The 19978-nt window shown below is 45.7% G+C and overlaps 1 pseudogene; it reads left to right on the top strand.

Moving 5' to 3' along the window:
* Positions 1 to 10443: 10443 nt before the first annotated feature.
* Positions 10444 to 11055, top strand: LOC142995402 (ras-related protein Rab-30 pseudogene; annotated as a pseudogene).
* Positions 11056 to 19978: the final 8923 nt, after the last annotated feature.

Here is a 19978-nt window from a genome sequence, read left to right as displayed (position 1 = left end):
CATAATCACAAATCTCTGTGTGTTTGGGAAGAATGGGTTCCAGTTCCCAGTTGCAGTTTAGCTTCCCCTCACTCCCGCCCCACTCATCAGAGTAAATCAGAGTCAGAACTGGTCTGATGTGACACCAGCCGAGCTTCGTCAGCCGCTGTGCCTCTGCTGTCGCCCGTTGCCTCCTGGAATCAAACGCCACGTTTCCAGGAGACCGAAAATCCAGAGAGATTTGGGTGCACTTGGAATCTCGTTATTTCGTATCCTGGGTGGCTCTGGGTAAGGTAATCCAAAGTTAAGCCTTGAATTGAAGGTTTCAAAGCACCTTATGTTGTTTCCGTGCTGCATTGCATCCTCACACTCATTAAAGGATGTGTTTGGAGAGGTGTGGTCGCTGAGATTCTGCTTTCAGACAGGAGAGGTGGAGATGAAACCGGCAGCGGCGTGCTTCTACATTCAAATCATGGCGATCCAGTCGGGATTCGCTTGTACATTTTAAGTGCTTTCACTCTGCATTGCTCGGGTTAAAGTCCAGGTGTCTCTCTGTTCGAGATGAAGCCACCTTGAATCTGCTCTGCTCTCATTGGGTTTTATAGCATTGTTCTCCGCCATCACCGCTGAGCAAAATGCAACAAACGGACAGATGGCACAACAGTTTGGTCTGCAGGCGGGAGGAGTAAGGCGGAATGAATGAAAACTCCTTCTGATATGGATTTTTCCTCGCTTGGCGGCGTGGCAGTAGAGTAGATTGTGTTTGGAGTTTTAATGGGGAGCAAAAGGGGAAAACTCAGAGCTGTCTTTAATCTGATGAGAGGTTTCCACCCATCTGCTGCATTTGGCAAGTGAGAAAGCTGCATCCCGCTATGCCTCCGGTCCCAAACATAAAAATGGAGGAAAGCAAGAAAATACTGTCACGCTAATAGATATTCGCTGCCATGGGTGTGTGTGTGTCTGTGTCTGGTAACCGCCGCTGCTCCCAGTCAAAGCTTCAGTCACAAACAGCTCTATTCCCATCGGAGAGTGTGTGTGGGGAGGGGAAGGCAGATGTGTCACAGCCTTGACGGTGAACACTGGAACAACTCTGCCCTGAACGCCACGCTGTAAGATCACTGTCAAAGGCTTGTGTGTGTGTGTGTGTGTGCATGTGTGAGTGTGTGCACCACTGACAGCTCTAACTCTTACTAAAACTACAAGCCCCTTCATTCCCCCCCCCCACCCAGATGGCTACCAAGCATCCACAGTTTGCCCTCAGCAATCAGGCTAATACGTCCCCGTCTCTGTTGCGAAGGGGCTCGCCCCGACTTTAAAGGCATTTTTCAGAAACGGAGCCCAATCTAGAGGGTAAATACAGCAGATGTCATCCTCTGCCATCTCACCAGCGAAACAATAAACAGAGCACGCTGGCAGAATACTGACTTGTTATGCTGCTGAGCCGCGGTTACATAAGATTTATGAACTGCCATGGCGGTAACAACTCAATGCGGGAGGGGGGATTGATAGCGTTTGGAGCTAAAAACTCCTCTGGCTGAGATATTAACTCCTCAGATTTGTCCCCGTCGTCTCAAAGCGCAGCCTTGTCAATTATTTAAAGGAGGAAACAACCACTTGGAGGAACTCATTTGCACGTCTTCTATTTTCAGAGGTGCGCTTTTGCGTTGGGTCACGCAAGAGCCGAACTCGCATCTCAGCGTGTCAGCGTGCTAATTTGCACCGTCGCTCCTCTCGTTCCTCAAAGACGCCGGCATCAAGGGAGGGCGGAGAGGAGGGAGCTGACAAGACGAAACAGCAGCGAGGGCTTGTTTGGTTGCTCTCTTTGTGAACGCGAGACGAGGCAGAGATTGCAGATAGAGGCGGGCGGAGGGAGAGAGACAAAAAGAGAGAGAGAGAGAGAGAGAGAGAGAGAGAGAGGGAGGACAGGCATTAGGCTCTGTCAGGTGCTCTAATGGACGAAGCAGGTTTTCTGTGTCACGGCTGCTCTCTCCTCTGACGGATGGGAAGGTTAACAGTCGCAAAGAGTTAGGCAGCTGAGCGTGCAGACACTTTTTAGACCAAGTGTCCTCCTATAGCCACCACAACCCTTACATGGTGACAACAAGCTCAATCCTATGCTTGTGTGTGTGTGTGTGTGAGACGGCCCCATGGCCCAAATGCAAAGGCCCGTGTTGGCGTGATGGCTGGCTGCGTTTGTTTGTTTACAGTGCATCGTTACATCCTTTTATCTCTCCAGTTTCGCATTTGCACACGAGCCAGAGCTATTACAAAAAATATGTGAACAGATTGTGCTGCAAGGAGAAGAAGTTCAGAGATGTTATCAACATCAGAGGAGGGAGAAGCATGTTGTTGAAATGGAGAGATGGAGAAGGAGTGGAGGAGGAGGAGGAGCAGGAGGAGGAGGAGAGGGCAGGAAAATGAGATAAAGTGAGCTGTAATGATGTTGAGGGGAGTGTGTGTGTGTGTGTGTGTGTGTGTGTGTGCGAGCCTGAGGGGATGTCATTGACAAGACACATGAAAACCCATTGACCCCTAAGATTGATGCCCTTTGCCATGGACCAATACAGATGAGACCACTCGACTCCATCAAGGGACACACAGCGCAGGCAGGGGCACATTTATGAGCACACACACACACACACACACACACACACACACACACACACACACTGGTAAAATGCCACACTGAATCAGCACTCACTCTCTCTCTCTTACACACACACCCAGAGAGTGTGTGTGTGTGTGTGTGTCGTCATGCCTGTTAGCCGTGGCAGTGAAGTGAAGGTGTTTCTGACACTGGATGACGGGGTGAAACAGAGATGGATGGAAATGGGGAGATTTGCTGCAGGAAAGGCTTAAGTGTTTTTGACTCACTTCCTTTGCCTCTGCGGCTGAGATTTACTTTTTTAATAACATTTGAGTGTGCCAGTTTCTGTGCCCTTAACTTTGGAGCTGTCTGATTAAAGATGAGTCCTCGCCTAATCTGTGCAACATGGGTATTTATCACAAAGGTCATGATATAATGATATAACCTAATATATATATGTCTCTGAAACAGATGAACACTCCAAACCATTCAATGTGTCCAATTGGAATACGTCAGCCAAATTTACTCTCAGTGGTTATTAAGAGTCAATAAATGGTCTTTGTGCAGCCAGACTCATTTGTCACTGCAAATGTTAACATTTACCCTGCGTGTGAGACAGAAAGGCAGTGAGAGGAGTGAACACGGAGGAGGTGGAGAGCATCAGTGCTCCTCCCCGTCCTCAGAGCATTTCGACGAGTGGTGTCTTGTTCCAAATCTCACACCTCGCTCCTGATGTAAACACCGTCCCTGTCCCCAAGTCTCCACGCAGCGACATGTGAGTGAGAAGAAGACGTGCCCACCTCAGCACCGAGCTGTCAGGGCCCCCCCCCCACTCGCCTGCCCCACCTACAAAAACAAGGTATCGGTTTGTAACTGGCTGTTAGGTTGCTTACGTCTATGCAGTTTCTCATCTCGGCGTGAAGCACCAAGGCTTACAAAGCCGTGCAATGATGGCGCCATTATCCTGCTGAGCGGGAAAGCTCGGGGCACTGTGAGGGAGCATCGGGACGATTTTGCTGCAGGTGTACACACACACATTCTCTCTCTCTCTCCTCCCTCCCCCCTCCCCCCTCCACCCCCCTCTGTCTCCACTGGAGATTCACACTATTGTTGTTAGATCTGTGTATGTATGCACACTCCATCAGCTCTCTGCCTCCCACCTAGCAGGTGCAAACACTTCTGGAGAACTAAAAGGCATTCTCTCTCTCTCTACCTTCTGCTCTCACTGTCTCATCCACTTATCGTGGCCTACAGAAATCCTCAGGATATGTGATTGTATCATTAATGAAAAAATGCCTCTGTTTCCTACAAAACTATTTGTACTACAGTCTTTTATCACTGCACACAAAGTCGGCCTTTCAAAATAAATTACTTCCATCTTCAAAAATCCAACTCAGAGTAAAACTTCATTCTAGATTATTTGATTTGCTAGATGCTTAGGACCCCAAAGCTTTGCACTTTACAGTCTACAGAGTTTGACAGCACAACATAACGGTCAGCTCATTGTTGGAGAGGAAAATGTGCTGACGGAGGTAAGATGGTAGGTTATCTTGAAACATTCCCTTTTGCATTCCCCCCGTGTCACTGCGGCTCATGTCACAGCGCTGAATACGCACGTCTGCAGAAAACCTCTGTCACAACGGATTCTTGATTATTGTGGGATCGAGCCTGGAGGGCGTAGCTGAGTTAGGGACTCTGTCTAAACCGATCCCCCCATACCAAAGTAAAAGATGGAAAATCGAACTTGACATGGCGGAAAAATGAGCTAATGCAGATGTCAAAATATATACAAAGAAAACTACATAATATGTGTAAAGTAGTTTCATGTGTGAGGGATTAAGCACTAACACAGTAATATAGAATTACACAGAGTTTGTGTTGACTGTAATGTAGTTAATTGAACACAGAGCAGTCAAAAACGGTTGGTTGGTTTATGTCCAATTCCCTTGTTCTTGCAATCTCTGATGTTAACGAACGCAAATGGATCATCTGCATAAAAATGAAAACCGTCAACTCAAGTCTGGCAGATTTGAAATCCTCGTTCAAATCAAAACCAAACAAGCGCTTCATTTGTAAGGCTAATTATAAATAGCCATGTAACTTCCCGCAAATCTTCAAAGATGAATGCTGAGACATTCCTTTGATTATGACAGCGGTAGAATTTTGGCAGTGCTACGAGACGGATTTCTCTCCTCTGTGCGAATTAGCATGTAGCCAAATAAATAAATAAGTATGGAACATCTGTGCAGGTCGGCGCTGCCTCCTCCGTCTGTAATCAGCTCTGACCTGCTTTGTGTGCTCCAGCTCCGACGTCATCGTGTTCTCGGCCTTATGATTAATTGAACTCATACCAGGCAGGCAGGGTTCTTAAAGGCTCCATGTAATTGAAATTAAACACTGTAGCTGTGTCATGCTATTGGGAAAATGCTCTATTTAACACATGTTAGACGATTTTCCCTGCAGCTGGAGCCGAAACGGGACGTTTGCATCGCTCGTCACTTCTTTAACTACTCATTGGATCATTCCTGGCCCCATTCCGTTGCTTTCACACGTCTGAATGAAGCCACCTTCTCTGCTTTTTCTGTCTGTATCCCCTCATGTCGAAGTAACTCTCTCCACTGAACGCACTTTTTTCTTTATTCCAATCCTGCATTGTAATTTGTTCTCACTTGCTGGAAATCACTTGGTTGCAATAACAGGCCTGGCTGAAGTCGTCTTTCAGTCGTTTCTCTCTCGCAGGTACAGGATACTGCTGCTCCAAATGTTCATTCTAAACCCGTACAAATCCTCCATACAAATGAAGCTGGCAGATGAAACATTAAACCAAACACAAAATTCTCTCCTTTGCCTCCATATAAACAACATATGGATGTGGCCAAGCGTCGCTTTCAGCCCGAAAGTAAAACTAAAAGATTGAAACTCGTCCCCCCAGGGAACATTTAAAGACATTTGGCAACTGATTCACAGACAAGGTGTCAATTAAAAGGTAATTTTCCCCTAAAACCACATTTAAGATCCCCAAATCTGATTACAACACACTCGCGTGCATGGAATCAACAGATATGGAGGACGTGATTGGCTGTTGTTCATCGGCGTTTTTTGTCGCAGACCAGATAGACAAAAACATCGGATCTTCTAATCAGGTCACTCACCTTCTTCTGGACCTGCTGAGCTTTGAGATTGACAATATAATGAATTTTAACATTCCTCACCACACAGCCCTCACAAACACCATAGACCGAGGTGTGTGTGTGTGTGTGTGTTTACATGCGTGTGTTAGCGTTTGTGTTAAGGCTCAGGAAGAAAGCAGTGATCCTTGAGGAATATGTCTGAACATAAAGGCCGCGACCTGTGAGCGCCAGGCCCTGACCCCGCGACTGGCTGTGTTTGGCCCCAACAGCGCCGTAAACACTCACACAGCTGCAGCTCGTCTCCAGTCACAACAACAAACGTGGAATACTTTAAATGAGACGCAGCGGAGGCAAAAACAAAGGCTTAAGGTGCTCCCGCTCTCTCTCTGTATGCGTGTGTGTGTGTGTTATCTGCTGCCTCTCGCCCAAACTGCAGCAAGACTAGCAGTCTTTCATTGAAATGCAGATTTCGTATAGGGACTTAGGGATGGATAACACAGTTCACGGATATATATGACCCTGGCTGCGGCTGCTGTTCACGCACAGATATTCTACAAAATAAACCAGTGAGGAAGGGAATTCATCCGTGTTGAGCCATTTTGTCAGCAAACATAGTCTCATTTGGGATGAGATGAACGCAAGGCATAGATTTAATACATCGATAAAGCGTCAAGAGAGCATTATCCCGATAAGCAGTGGAGACAGAAAGGCAGGAGGGAAAAAGAGGAAAAAGTGGTTTGCTAAGTTGTGTTTGAAGGAGAACGGCGTCAACACAAACGATTTAATCTCACCACAGCACTTCCTCTCTTTCAAGCCCTGCTGGCATTGACAAGTGCACGCGCGGCCTCAAAATGAATAATTAATGTCGATTGGAAATTGTTAGGTAAGAGTGGCACAATGACGAAGGCTCACAGTAATTGGCAAATGTGTTCTCTACCTCGTTGCCGCTTGTAAGAATTAAGAACGCAGCAAATGTGTTTTGGGGCCAATGTTAGGTGAGCGCTGAATGGACCGATTTAACTGAGACAAGATTCAATTAGAAATTCAACTCCGACTCAACCAAAAAAGCTCCGTCCCTGAAAAGTAGAGGTAGTGGAGTACTTGAAATGTGTTCTCAAGTACAGGTCACAGCTCAGTCTACCTGCACCAACGAGCTGCGCGGAGAGACGTTAACACTGTCAAAGCCAGACTTTATTATTTAGACTTCTCCATATAGACAGTTACAGACAGTGAGGTTTGACATGGGGAGTGTTGTTGGATTCTTCTCCTCAGCTCCCTCGCTCGCTGCAGAATCTCCCTCTCCTCTATTCATTCTGAATTATTAAAAAGTGTTGTGATTCCCAGTATGATTGTGAATCTGGGGCTGCAGCTCTCGGCTCGCACCGTCACATTTGCTTGTTTTTCTCTCTCCGCGCCACGCTCGACGCCCCTGCCGTCTTTTCCCGGGCTGTCTAGCGTCGGTCTTGGCAAGTCGACGTGTGACTCCGCAGTCATCTCGTTCCCGAAGAAAAATCTCACCTTGAACGGGCAAGAGGAGGCGGAAGAGGAGGAGGGCGGGGGAGAGATCTTACATGATGAATACTCGAGAAGTCATGTCTGCCCTCGCCTCGACAGTGAGTATTCTTCGTCTCGATCTGTATTCTGGTCAGGTCTGTTTTTACAGGGAGGGGGTGGAAAGAGAGGGAAAGATCTTTTTCTTTCCCACCATGCACAGCAGCAGAACCCAAATTGGCACAGAGGGCCGGGGCTGTTTCTCCAGGGATAAAGATTCTGTCTTCTTGCTCGACTCCCTCGGAGGGAAACCTGCCAGGGACATCCGCAGCAACACAACACACACACGCGCGGCCGTTGTCTTCTCAAGCACGAGCAAAGACCCATGAGGCCGGTGTGTTCGACCCTAGCAACTGACCTGTTACCGTGGCCAATGACCCTACCTGTTCCCCTTTTGATCTGCCTCAGATTCCCATGGCTGCCAAGCTTGACGTGCCAATGATTCTCTGGCACTGCAGAAACCGCAGTGGCTGCCCCGAGAAAAGGTTATGAAAACAGCTGCTGGCAGATGAAAAATTCATACAGTGTTACCATATATTTCAGTATCCTCACCTCCTTCTCTCTCTCTCTGTCTCTTGCTCTTGCAAATGCAGAGAGTGCTCTTTTGTCTGTGATCTGCGGGAGAATATTAATGTATCGTTTGCATGTGTGTGTGCAAGCAGTCTGAGAAGGATCAAACTACTCAGTAAAAAGAGGCATCCACAGACGCTGGGGTGCAGGGTGTTGTAGTATGGCGCTGTGTGATTATAATGGCAGTGCAGAAAACATGACAAGTTCACAACTGATGCTGCGTTCAGGTGGTGTTGGAAATATGGGTGAATACAAAGCACACAAGTTGGAAATTGCATACAAATTGCCACCCAAATCGTAAACTCAGAATTCTAGATGCTACAAGAGTTTACCAGTTGTGACTTATGATGTGACCTTTGAATCTTTTGGCCCGGGAGAAAAATGGCGTAGACACTGTCAAATGGAAGAAGAAGCCAATCTGGTGCGTTTCTGTCCTTACCTGAAACAATTCTTTGTTTCAGTCCAAAAAACAACAACAAAAGCAATGTAACGATGTTCTGAACCTTCTTCTGAGTTTTGGTTTCTTTCCTCAGAGAGGTGCCATGTGGCAAAGACGTGGCAGCTTGCTTTTTGAGCTGGACATGCAGGGTTTAGGAAGCTGTTCCTGTTGCACGCACATCCTCTGCCACTGAGGAAAAGTGACAGTGTCAGCAACATCACCTTCAATGGGGACATTGATTTTGTTGCTGGACCCTTTTCTCCTCATTGATTGGTCAGGAGGTAAACCCCTTGAGGTAAAAGTGCTTTTCTGAAAATACTGAGCAGCTGCACATTGAGGTAGTGAATCTCCCTTTTCCCCAATAGATTCCATCAGAGGGGAGAGACATACATGTTATGAAGCATTCCATCTATCAGGATGTAGTTGGGATTTCACCAGATTCTTCAAAAATGTACTTCTGTTTCCTCCAGTTGGTCATGTTGCTGCATATCTACTCAAAGTGCAAGTTGGCAGTTCTGAGGTGATGATATGTCATTACCGTGTCGATATGCGTGGTTGTGAGATCTTCTACTATATCTGCTGACTGACAAAATGGATCAATGTGGGTTTAAAAAGGCAAACAAAGGTCTTTAAACACACCATCATAGCACACCACCGGTTCACAGTTAACACTTACAGAAGACTTTTCCTTTTAAGTATTAATTTTCTCGCGTGTTAAGCGATGGGCTGCACTTTACAAGAGATGGAATGAAGCAGTGAGAGGCCACATGGATTATGGATAGCAGTTTAATAAGGCAGGAGGTAGATGTCATGGGACTGTGCAGCCCAGAGCGACGACTCAGAGTGGAGTCCTTTACTTCGATCAATGTATGGTAATGAGGGAGCGACGGAGGCGATCCAGGAAAAGGAAAATTGATACATGCCTACAGGTTGTTAAGAGTGTAAGAGTCAAAGATAAAGTAGATGATTAGTAATTCATAAGGTTCATATTATTCTAGTGTGCGAAAGTCAGACGAACTTGAGCAAATTCCATGATGGCTAATCACATATCAACATTGTGAAAGCTGTAGTCATATGCTGTTTATTTGTCTTTTGTGTGTTAAATCAACACAATACTGTCAAACGTCTGTCTGTGGACACGTTATGGTGTTTAGCTCACAGCCCAAGCTTTTTCTTGAGTTGTTTTTACTGGAATGTAGTCAACTCGGGTGTGACCTCATTCCCAGCTTGATTCCGACTTCCAGGGTAAAATGGAACGCATGTATTAGAATATTAGAAATGTTTAAATGTGACATCATTGTTATTCCTCAGTTAGTTTGGGTGACATCACTGTTGGATGACAGTACTGACGTCACTATTGCTTATTTAAGGAGCTTCAGTCTGACACCATTAGAAGTGACACTGGAAGCATGACAAGCCCTGTTTACCAAGCTTACCCAAGAAGTGACGCATCTATGCTGAAGCAAGATGTGCCTGTAGATTTACTCAAAGAAACTAAAACTAAAACTGTGACAGTTTAGTCAGCTAAGCTAAAGAGGAGGCCAACTGTTCGGGAAAGAAAACGTAAACCGAGGAAGTATTGTGCGGTGACAACAAAGCGGATAATCCTTTGAGCAACTCCCCAAGAGAAGTTGCAGACGATTTTCCTATCACCCATATTCAAGATGGCTGATGAAGAGGAAGTACACTCCATTCCAGAACACATGGGCGCTTTGGAGAAGGCGAGATCACGCACACCTACAAAGAAAGTAGAAGAATTGAAACTGCAAAAATATATTGCGTTGAGGGATCGTAAATTAAAAGCTCTAAAAGGTAAAATGATTGAAATGGAGACGTTGATGAGGGATGATAAAAATGCACAAATTGTGACAAATATGATGGAGAATGATTTTGCATATGCTCTAGACGAGTTGATTCATCTCAACAATGAAGTTGCAAGTCTCCTTTCTGAAGAAAAAGAGATATCTGATCAAGAGAACTGGTTTGCACGCAAAATGGCACCCATCAGAGACTTTACCAAAGCAACAAAGGGATGGATTGGAGCTGCACAACAATTTGCAATGGCAGAAGCAGAAGCACCACCAGAGTTTTGTGACCTGCAAGATATTGTTAGACCAAGTGACAGTGTTTCACAGGCTGGAGGCAACAACAGCAGACACATCTGTCTACATAGATCCCAAGTTAGCATGAGCATGGAAGATTATGACTACTTGTTCAAAATAGTGCTGATAGGAAATACGGGAGTTGGGAAGACGTGTCTCGTCCGACGCTTTACCCAGGGCCTTTTCCTGCCGAGACAAGAGGCTACGACTGGGGTTGATTTCATGTTTCAAATGGTGATAATCAAAGGAGAAAAGGTCAAGCTACAAATATGGGACACAGCTGGACAAGAAAGATTTCGCTCTATTACTCAGACATATTACCGAAGGGCTAATGCTGTCATCCTAGCATGCGACATTACCTCTGAGGACTCCTTCAGGTGCCCTCCAGAATGGCTGGGGGAGATTGAGAAGTATGCCAACAACCAAGTGGTGACTATATTAGTTGGAAATAAAATGGATCTGGCAGAGAAGAGAGAGGTTCTCCGAAAGAGGGCTGAAGATTTTGCCAAGGCTCAAAGCTTGCAGTATCTGGAGACCTCGGCCAATGTCAACGACAATGTCGACAAACTCTTCCTTGATTTGGCCAGTAAACTCATCCTAGAGTCCAAGCAGATCAAGGTGGATAGCAATGACACTACCCCGATGCCTGCAGAGGGTAAAACCAGCAGTTTCTTGAGCTGCTGCAGCCTCAGTTAGGGAGAAGCTCAGTCCTGTGGCCATGGTAAATTTAAGTGGCCATCAACTGTAGAGGGCTGAGGCCCAATGCCTTCATCCCTCTTTGCTAGCAGGAGGCCACTTCTTCCTCCTTTCAACTTTATACTGCCTTGTTAACCGTGTACACGGTGGTTTGTTTGACCTTTGTTTAGCCTCCCAGGGACAAAAATTCCACAAGAAGAAATGAAAACAGGGAAAAGGATTGGAGAAAAAAGAGGAATCACAAGAAAACATTATTTAATATTGAAAGTTGATAATTGCTTAGTCCCCCAGCCTAACTAAACAGTAGCCGGAATCTAAAAGCCAAAGAGGAAGTCGATGATTAGTAAGTCATAAGGTTCATATCATTTTAAGATGTATAAATTAGTTAAACATATAAATGCAACATCATTGTTTTAACTCTGTTTATTGGATGATATCACTTTTGTTTATTTGAGTAGCTTCAGTGTCTGGCAGCATTGTCAGCGACATTGGAAGGAACACAGTTGCTGCACTTTTTTTGACCGTACATTAGACCTCGTAATTTTGTGCTTTCCAATTACACAATTTTTAAAGAAAACCTACCTCATCAGGTCGTGTGCATGACAAATGCCGTTTGCCAAGAAGTGACACATCTATGCTGAAGAGGAAGCGAGACTTGCCACTAGAAAAAGAGGTTACAGTGAGGAAATCTCAGCATAATGATAATGGTTTTGAATGAGCGCTGAAAAGCTCCTTGGCAGTAGTAAATGTATCCACCTGTACCATTAGTCATGATAGTAGGGGCTTGGCAAGAAAATGTGATAAAGTACAACGTTTTGAGCTGTGTCATTAAACACTTCCATCTTGCTCTGGGGTTCGCCTGTGGCTTCAGTGCTTTGAATCGACTCAACAGGCTTTGAGATGTGCACGTGCCACCGCTCTTTCAAAAGAATACACTACATTGTAGCACCTATCCACGCTTGCTGCCAGCATACACATTAATATTGAGCCAAATCTTCAAAGCAATGAAATCCAGAGGTCTGCTCCTCCCCCCAGAGGACGCCTCCAGGGTCTGGATGTGTCCACGGCGAGGCAGTCTGAGATCAGGCTCGGTTCAGGAGGAGACTGCAGAACCTGTGCGGGTGCGGTTGCGATTTAAGTAATTGTAGGATAGAAAGTTAACAACAGAAGCAAGTCAAGTTTCTGATTGCAGGTTTTTGGAGCTGCGCATTTTCGCACATCTCACAACAGATGTTCTTCTCCACCTCACCCCTCCGAACCTAGCTCCCCCCCTTCACTTGTCCTCCCTCCCTCCTTGTGACACATGGCCATTACCTCACTCACCTCACTGTCAAGAGACGAGGAGTGGAGTAATCACTTTTCGAAGCTATGATGATTGGATCTGCATTGTGAATTCTTTCCTTCCTTCACTCACTCTTCCCCGTCCTTACCTCCCTGTGCTGGCAGCAGTGTGTGTGTGTTTGTGTGTTTCACACTGATGTACAGGTTGCTCATATGTTTGCATTTGCATACTTGGAACTCCACTGCATATGGTGCCTTGTTGAGGATGATAAATGAGGTCTCTATAGTTTTAGCCTGAGCCGTTACTTGTGTATACTGTTTACTTGTATTCAAATGGAAGCTCACCTACAAAACAACAAAATAATACAATACAAATAACTCTTTGTAAGTGTCGGAGACCCTCGTCACTGTTTAAAATTTAGTTTGATGCTTCACGAGAGACAAGTTTAATAGCCGAGACATTCACTTATGGACAATTACTGCCATATATACACATCTTGTATGTTATTAAAAACGTCATCAGCCCCTGTCAGACTGTCATTCAGCAAGGAATGAAGAAACATCTAATGACACTAATGTGAAAGAGAAATGTGGCATGTACAGGAAATTGCCTGAGCCCTTTCAAATACTGAATTAATTGCACTTTGATAGCTAAACGTGGCGTAACAGACGACAGCTTGGATTGGATATTAGCGACACCAAATCAAAAGCGACCTGGGTTTATTGCTCATGCTGCCTGGTCTGTGGATTGGCTTTACTACTCTTGGGCTAACCAGACTGAGGGGTCACAGGACGGGAGACTGAATTGGCATCAAGAGCATCTTTAGTGTGTACCTAAAGGCATGCACGGGATTAGAGATGTAAGAAAAATCCATACAGTATTCATTCCAGTGCCAAAAGGTGTGTAATGTCTGCAAACAAACAACAGCCTGTTGTTCCAATCATGTGTCCAATTTAACGGCTATAAATCCTACATTGCTGTTTTCCCTGCCAAGGTAACCAGAAACCTTCTATGAGGAGTTCACTGCCATTCACACACACATTTCCTCACAGCATCACACTCTGATTCACAACTTTAAATAATCTGATCTCTGAAGAAATCTTTCGAAACCTTCCACTTTTGCAGTTGGGTACAATCCCAGTGAAGTGACATCACGCATCAGCTTGCAAAAAAAACACATGACTATTTTTGATTCAGGCGACAGCGTCTATTTTAAAACGCAGCTCTTCGCCAAACAGATAAAAAGTCAGGAGCTGCAAAACAAGACTTGCACATAGAAAACAGTTTCTAGACAGAGGGAACTTGTGGACCCGTTAAAGGTGTAAACACCTGAGAGCTCTGAGAGATAATCATAACTGCCATTAACATCTTTACACTTTAGGGAGCAAACTTTCTCCTCCTTTGGCAGTCAGAGCTGAAGATTTTCTGGGTCTTGCGTCTCTTTATTTAGCTCAGACCAGAGCTTAAGGGCATCGCCATCGGGGCGACGAATGACAAACTTCTCTGCTCGTTATCTCAGCATAAGGGACGGTTGCAATGTATAGGCAGGGAAATGAAAAACGCTCTCGTACCAGCAGACTTTGCCAGATCCCATTGGTGGGCCTGGTTGACTCTGATGAGGCACTCGCTCTGAGGGAAGTGAGAGAGCAGATGGCAGGCGTGGCGGCCAAAGACCGGTGTCTGGCTGTAAGACCGGGTGATGCTGCGCGGATGTGTGTGTATGGGTGGCGGACTGAGCAAGAACGAGGAATGGCCAAATTCCAAATTCAGGCCTCAAGGAGAAAATGGGAAGGTAGGTGGGTGAATATGAAACATGGCAGGTGGCAGGATGAAAAAAGAAGAGGCTGAAAGAACGAGAAGGGAAATGTCTTCTTCTACTCTGTATTCTCAATTTCAAGTATAATTTAGGCAGTTCATGGTTCTATAATATGTGATGAGTCTATTGAATCCAAAGTGACATGTTGAATGAAAAATTGTTAATTATATATGGCCGCATTGAATAAAGACGTTCTGGCGTCGCGACTGTAACCTTTTCAACATGAACAGATGAATGCTCTCCTAAGTGGTGATCGTGTACAAAAGGAAGAAGGGATTCATGCTTGCCTTCTCCAAAATGTAGCGAGTCAATAAAGAGAGAGCGAGTGTATATTAATATGTCAATAATACCCACCACCCCTGTGCCATAGACTTTAACATGATTTGTCATTGATATTGAGCGAGAACGAAGGGAGGGGGGGTGAACAGACACATACGTGTCTGTTCACCCCCCCTCCCTTACCTGTGCACCCTCCTCCACCTTCTTTGTTGTGGTGATTCACCCTCGCTCCCTCGGAACACAATGCACAAACAAGAGAGGAATGTCTAAGCACACCCTGAACCTGTTTACCTCTTTCTCCTGCAGGACCACAGGGGCTTGCGCTGATGTATAGTTACAGCCAAACCACGCAGTTTTAGAAATATTGCCAGTGTGCATGAAAGACGTGTGGGTGATAAGAGACCCACAACAGCTTGTGTGAAAAGGCCATGCCAATGGGGGTGATACATTACGACTCTGTATCCTCTTCCCTGCTGGAGTGCGTACGAGTCTGTGTGTGTGTGTGTCTGCCATTACGGCGGGCTTGCTTGCTCCGTGTGTTTAATGCGCCGCGTGTGATGTGGTAGAGATAGAAGACTGGACGCGGACCAGCCAGGTTGTGAGTGGTGGTGGCGGGACGTCAGGGCGACAGAGAAGCAATTACAGCTGACATTAATGAGCGATAGCAGCGGTGCACAATATGGCAACAACAACATAAAAACTATTAAACAATCATTCCCAGGTCAGGATTTACCAAAATGCTCTGAGACGCAACTGAGGCGCGGAATGACTGCCAAATAAATCCCCCTGCTTTAAACAAACACAGGCTCGTCTCTTATTATTATGCATTTTGTGATTTTGGCTAGCATGTAATTTGCCTCCATTACTAAGTGCAATCGTTATAATATGCCCTCACTTTGTTTCTCTCGCTTTATCTCACCTCTGTCTGACAGCGTTCGCACTCGCCGCTCTATAAGTGTTGCGCCGCTCCGTATTCCCAACGTATAATTCACATCCCATTTCGGAATCAAACGGGGTGACACGCGGGACCAGCGGCGCTAAAAGCATTCGCTTTGCATGCTTTTTCCGCGTCCCCGCCCCCCTCCCTTCCTCCCTGCAATTACAGGTAATCAGCCAGGTGGAGTACGCTGAAAAGCTCACCGTCAGCGACTCCACTTGACCTCGGGAGCCGGCGAGACGCTTTGAATAGCCTCTTTTTTTGTATCTCCTTTTAATAATGTTGCTGCCTGTCAAATTGTCTGCACTGTGTTGACCCATCAGTTCTTCTGCAGATAGCCCCTCATCATCTTCTTCATCACCATTTTCACTGCAGTAACATGTCCTCAAAAGTATTATTTGGATTTTGAGGCTTCCTTACCAATCAAATTGTGGCGTTTTGAGGATCAAAAGGTTCAGACTCCACCAGTAGGAGGTACTATAGAGAGATAGTATTTCACCCCCAGAGTGCTCAATTTGTGGATTCCTTTTTTTAAAATGTTAGGTTAAAAAAGTAACTGTTGCTTTGAATTGCAGTCAGCGTTATGGTTGATCAACTTTGTGTGACCTTATTCTATAGATTGAATTCCTATAGCTTGCATTGTGCCGCTGGTTTCCATTTATTCCTCATCAAGCCCGAGGTCATTTCCCAGAGGCCACATATTGTAGTGAGTCTGCATGGGCCTGTTTGTTGTTTTTTGGTGGTGCGTTCACGGACGCTCTGAAATCAGATATTTGGAGTGTAAAAACTGCAATATTCATTCTTGCTGTCATGTTTGACAACCATTAACGGATAGAGACAAAACAAAATTTCATTTTTTAAAGTGAAATGACGGAAATCTCTCGGGAAGGTCGGCTATTGCGTTTCAATCATGGCGAGTTTACGCGATTACCGGCTCCGACGTCAGAATAGCTCTCATGTAGCCAACGGGCCGAGCTGAAACAGACGAGTGACACTTTTCCATGGTCATTTTGTCCTCATCTTATGATAGATCCAGTATGGAGCTCAGTAATTCCTCAGTAAAGTGAAACCCCCCCAACCCCGACTTGTCCCTGCTATTTATCTCTCGGACACCCTTTTTGCTGGATTATCATCATTCTCTCCAAGGCGGCCCTCCTTGCATGACACAAAATGGAAGACAAATGAACACACACACACACACACACACACACACACACACACACACACACACACACACACACACAGACCCCTCCTTCCTCGTTCCTCTTGTTCTCTCAGCCTCGCACCAGTCACCTCTTTCCTTTTGCGGCTGCTGGAAATGGAAAAAGGAAAACCCAATTAATTCAAGGCAAGAAATACTGGCACTCACTGTTCTTGATCTGTGACCAAGTGATTGAATAAGTCTGCTCCCCAGCTGAGATGACCTCAAGACTCTCTCTCTCTCTCTGTCTCTCTCTCTCTCCTTAACACACACACACACACTGATAACCAATGCTCGAGACGCTCCACATCACTGCTCCATTGCCAGTGCACATTATCTAAGGATAAAAGAATCCTGCCGTCTGTCTAAACAAGATAAAGGCCTAATGAAGTAAATATTCACCAATTTCACACAAACAAATGCAACAAAGTGTAAAAAAACAAAAACAAAAAACTCAGAAATCAGTGCCAATTAGCTCGGTGGTTCAGAAAATATTAAGCCTGTTTTCATCTGCGTAGGAATGTTTCTCATTTATTCTCTGCTAATGCTCTTTATGGGTATTATTTATGAAAAAAAGCAGACAGATCTAAGCTGGCGGCGGCGTGAACAATAAACAGAAGCTCAATGAGCCGTTGCTGTAGGTGGCGTCAGCGTCCAGAGGGAGCGCCTGGAGTTCCACATCCCACAGTGTGAACATTGTTAACGCCAGACAGGTTTGGTAAAATGGAGCGCTATGGTGCTGCCTGCCTTTAGGGCTGTGGAGTGTGTGTGACAGAGCTCAGCCCTTTGTCACACTGAGATTGGAAGTGTGTGTATGTGTGTTTACACTGTGGATGGCTGCAACAGGCATTCTTCCTTCTATTCTGCCCCCCCCTCCTTTCCATTTCTTCCTTTGTCCCTCTATATTTAGGTCTTTTTGGTCCGACTATAAATGTTCAGCCTCCAGTGAGCGAAAAACAGGTGAGCTGCTGGGATGGGAAGAGCGGGCAGAATGTAAAACGTAGACGTGACGCGGATATGGAGAGACAAAGAGACGATGTGAGCGATGGGTTGATGAGAGTGGAGCGAAGAGGAGCAAGCTGCAAGGAGGTCATGGGACTGGAGGAGGAACACACACACACACACACACACACACACACACACACACACACACACACACACACACACACACACACACACACACAGAGAGGCATTGAATCAAATGTGTCGCATGGATACGGTGATGTTTGACAGTGCAACATGGAGAGCAGATGTGACGATGATCTGGTAAATAAATAAATCTGATAAATAAACAAGTCGAACTCTCAGCGGTGAGAATGTAGTGAACAAGTGCTCTTATCTTCAAGGCGAACCGTGTCAGAGCTTCATTTCTTTTCAGGCTCTTTTCATACAGCTGATGTTGATGTGACCTGTTTTTATTGATGCAGATGTAATAGAATCTGTTCCTTCTTTCACACACACACACACACAACACAGCATGTTACTGACTGTCTGTCTCTCCCAGATGCAAACCACATTCACTGGCTGTCATTGTTATTACATATCTGAAAGTAATGTTTGTTTTTCATTCAATTGTTTTGGATATGCAGCCATCAAAGCTGGGGGTTTGTTTTTTCAGATTAAAGCAGCAGAAGAATTTCCAAGCTTCTCCGTTTCGCAATTTCATGGCATTTTAACACTTGTGTCTGCAGGTAATTGAAAGTAGCCTGTTGTTGTTTGACAAGCTATAAAGCCATTCACAGTCATTACCCAGCCAATGAAAAAAGCGTGATGGCAATGAAGCCGCTGTTGATAAAGTCACCTGGCTGGAAGCTCAGCATGCACCGCCACACAAAGGGAAGCAGACAGGCCACATGTGAGAGCAACGATTGTCGTCTGACCTCTGAGACCTCGGCTCCCTCCAGGACCGCCGCTCCCACTGAGCCGTAATTACAACCGCACACAGCTCCCTAATGCTGCCATATCTGATCGTAGATTAAACCATTTTGACACGCTTAATTGAAATGAGAATTTTCTGTGAAGAAAGACGATTTTCTGGCTGAGGCTGGTCGACTCAAAGGAAATGTTACAGCTGAAACAAATCCCAGTGGAGGTGTGGACTGAAGACCTGCTTACACAAGCTGTCGCTGTGGCTTAACCAATTACCTGCTAACTGCAGGATCATTGCAGGATAACCAGCAGAGGAGCAGACAGAGCCTGTGGAGAAACACGAAGGAGGGAGGGAAGGGGGGGAGAAGAGGAGAGGAGAGACTGCTGTCCCACTTTCTCTGTTCCACTGTTGGAAAACAACAGCTGCATCTGTGGCCAGTTAGCGGCGCCGTGGTGTTCATCAGACTGGGTCACCGGAGGGACCTTGCTCAGCTCACTGCCTCTGCGAGCCTTTTCACTCAAACGTAACGTGTCCCTCACCCAGACCTTCTGACGGACGCCCTCCTTCACCCTGCACCTTTTATCCTCCAGCAGTGAGACGTGGCTCTGCAATGTCACAGCAGGATCAGTAGCAAAGATCCTATGCTGAATAAAACAAAACAGAGAGTGTCAGTCAGCGACAGGGTACAAATTGCTTTAGTATGGCCGTCTTTGCTGTGATACAGGTGCCCTGTTAGAAACACAAGTCGGTGTTGTGAGCTGAAATGCACACTGGCATTTGCTTGGAAGTGGTTAGATTTGTACTGGTCCTTACATGGTGCTAATATAGTCTCTCTCTACAAAGGGCTTTTCTCCTCTGCTGTTGTGTTTAGACTCCTTGTCTTTCAAATGACCTTAAAGGGCTTTTCCCCTCTTGGATCTCTGTGAATGCTCTAATGCAGTAAAACTGGATCCATTTACATGAAATGCAGAATAACACAGAGAGATTCTGTGTCACAGGTTGAATGATTTGTTTTGAAAAACAGTAAACTGGAGCCGGTACCGTGTGTTTGGGTCTACAATGCAATCGATGGCTATAAAAAGAAAAAAAGAATGATGACGGGACCAAAGACCATTACATCGGGGGGTATTTACCGTCCTTACACAGAGGAAGTCCCTTGACTCCCCGCAGTGGAGGTACAGCTCTTTAAAAGCCTCAAGGTGACTTCTTGTGGCGAGGAATTTGAGGCGACTGATACAAATTTGCCTTTTAGTAGTTTCCTGTCCTCCGTTATTTCCCGCTAAATCAAGACATGCAGAACAAGCTTCACTGTAAATGTTCCAGATCCATGACTGCTGCTGGTCTCCTGAGGAAAATGATGCATTGTATGCGCTGCTGACTGCCAGAAAGAGAAACACGCAAGCGCCGTGAAAATGAAGCATTTTCCCTTAAAGGCTGAAGTTGTTAGGGAAGCAGCACACAACTGTTCTTCCTGTGCACCTCAGAGACCCCAGAACACTGGAAATATGAAGCTGCTGCAGCACCTGGGAGCCTTGTTA

Source organism: Genypterus blacodes, unplaced genomic scaffold (genome assembly GCF_046128005.1).
Source record: "Genypterus blacodes isolate CSIRO-AG114 ecotype Tasmania unplaced genomic scaffold, CSIRO-AGI_Gbla_v1 ptg000032l_1, whole genome shotgun sequence".
NCBI classification, from domain to species: domain Eukaryota; kingdom Metazoa; phylum Chordata; class Actinopteri; order Ophidiiformes; family Ophidiidae; genus Genypterus; species Genypterus blacodes.
Note: the sequence above shows the minus strand (reverse complement) of the source record. Positions and strands in the feature narration are given on the sequence as shown.